General features: G+C 33.4%; 1 pseudogene; it reads left to right on the top strand.

Annotated features, from left to right (window-relative positions):
- Positions 1 to 1,536: 1,536 nt before the first annotated feature.
- The window catches only part of LOC112525333, a 3,762-nt pseudogene continuing 2,641 nt past the window's right edge, over positions 1,537 to 2,657 (top strand).

The raw sequence follows: 2,657 nt of genomic DNA, 5'->3' as shown, positions 1-2,657 counted from the left end.
CCAATTTAACTCATTCCTATGCAGGGTAGGGGTTAAATAGGTGGACAGAAGCAGAAATGAGGGGTTGCTGGGGAAGCGGGGATCGGTAGTCAATGGAGCTCACAAGCTACATCTTGCGCCTATGGGTTGCTATACTATCCAAGAATACACTCAAAACTGGAAGGATAAACAAACCCACCCGGTAGACTGAGCTACAAGTCCGCATAGGATGACATCAACGGCGAAATGCAGGTTCTCGTAGGTGGGGTATCATCAGGGTGAAGAAAAAGGAAAAAGGGTTGGGTTTAGGGTGTGATAACAATTAGTTGTCTCAACTGCCACGTCTCATCGATGTCCCAACAATGAAATTAATACACGTTAGATTTTTATATATTTTAAATGTATTTAATTCAAGTCCACATTTTATCTTTAATAATATGCATTCATATAATTGATGGACAACAACAAAACAGTAGAATTTAGGATAGAAGATTTTTATCCGGTGTGTAGGTTGTCAAGGAAGGGAAAGAGGGAGTAGGTTTTCCCACTTTTATTATGTTTTAATAGAAAATTAAGAAATCTAGAAAGAAAAAAAAACCAAATAGTCTTTTACTGAAAAAACTAACAATCATCAATTATAGGGAGTAAAACCATTAATTTTTTTTATATAAAATGGACATAATTTTTAATAAATGAAGATTAGGGTTCAGTTATGTTAATCTATACTATATTATATAACATTTAACAAAAACTCTTAAAAATCATTTTTATGCATGAAATACTATTTATGGACGTATATTACTTAAAAGTTAAGATTACAAATAATTGTAAACAAGTACAATTTATTAAAGGTTCATTTTAAATACGTGTAACTAACTGCAGATAAAAATAATCAAATACATGATAAACATCTAATTTTAAATATAAAAAGTCTAAAATATAATCATGATAATTATTGAGTTCTGACAAAATATTTAATTATTATCTTTATAAAAATGATATCATTACAAAAACTAAATTACTTCGTTAATAAATATAAATTTAATTATAATAAAGAAATTAAATTAAATAAATTACATACAAACCCTAAGACTTTTAAATAGTTAATTTAATACCGTTATTGATATATATTTTTAAAATGTATATTTTATTTAAAAATTAAAATATTATCGATTTCATATACCACATAAAATCGTATTATAATATCGACAAAGATAAAAAAATAAAATAAAACATTAAAATCTAGATGTATTTTATTTAATTGCATAAATATATAATTTAACAACAAAACTGAAATCTACTCTTAAACTTATATATTATTGGACCAAAGTGGTATATTATCTAAACCATAAGTATTTGCCACCTAAATAATATCGACAAACTTATCCTTAGATTTTTAGGACATGAGTCACGGATATTCTCATTACATCCCGATTAAACCCTAGTTTCAAACGCCCGAACCCCCACACACACTCATCTATATAATCACGAAACCTCAATCAACTCGAAAGTAAGCCAAGGAAACATTGTTTGAGATCTCGAAGACATCAATTAAAAATGGTTTCCAATAACCTATCGGTGCTTGATGCACTTGATACAGCTCGTACCCAATGGTACCATGTCAACGCCATTGTAATCGCAGGATTGGGTTTCTTCACCGATGCATACGATCCCTTTTGTATCTCCACCGTCTCCAAGCTCTTGGGTCACCTTTACTTCTCCGACCACATTACCGGAGAACCTGGAAAACTCCCCACCTTCACTAACAACATTGTCACTGGGGTAGCCCTTATCGGAACCCTTACAGGACAACTGGTTCGGTTGGCTTGGTGATAAACTTGGTCGTAAAAGGGTTTACGGAATAACCTTAATTTTCATGGTGATTTGTGCCATTTGCTCTGGTCTATCCTTCGGGTGCAGCCCAAGAGCCGTAATTGGCACCCTTTGTTTCTTCCGGTTCTGGCTTGGATTTGGGATCGGTAGGGACTACCCTCTCTCTGCCACCATCATGTCGGAGTATGCAAACAAGAAAACCCGTGGAGCTTTATCGCTGCCGTTTTCGCCATGCAGGGGATGGGTATTATATTCGCCGGTCTAGTTTCCATGGCCGTTTCTCATATTTTCCTAAAAGCCAATTGGGCACCTTCATTCGACCAGAACCACGTGCTTTCCACACAGCGTAACGCCGATTACGCATGGAGAATCGTCCTTATGCTCGGAGCTTTGCCAGCTCTTTTAACATACTACTGGCGTATGAAGATGCCGTAAACCGGGAGGTACACTGCCATCATTGAAGGAAACGCGAAGCAAGCTGCATCAGATATGGGTCGGGTCTTGGATATTGAGATCAAAGCGGAACAAGAGAAATTGGCTATGTTTAAGTCAAGCAATGAATAGAGTTTTTTGCAAAAATAGGTTGGTTTTGAAAAAGGTTTGTAGAAATAGGTTAGTTTTAGTTTTATTGGTAGAAATAGGTTTGTTTGTGTGGGACCCACTCATTTTAAAAAATCTGATTTTGTAAATTTATGATTTTTACCCTCTAACTTACATTTTCATTTTTACTTATATCCTTTATTTTGTAAAATTTTATATTTAACTCTTATTATATATTATGTATTAATTTATTTAATTAAAATATATATATTAAAATTTACGTATTATTTTTAAATTTACGTAAT

This window comes from Cynara cardunculus (assembly GCF_001531365.2).
Source record: "Cynara cardunculus var. scolymus isolate 2C chromosome LG 13, CcrdV1, whole genome shotgun sequence".
Classification (NCBI taxonomy): domain Eukaryota; kingdom Viridiplantae; phylum Streptophyta; class Magnoliopsida; order Asterales; family Asteraceae; genus Cynara; species Cynara cardunculus.
Note: the sequence above shows the minus strand (reverse complement) of the source record. Positions and strands in the feature narration are given on the sequence as shown.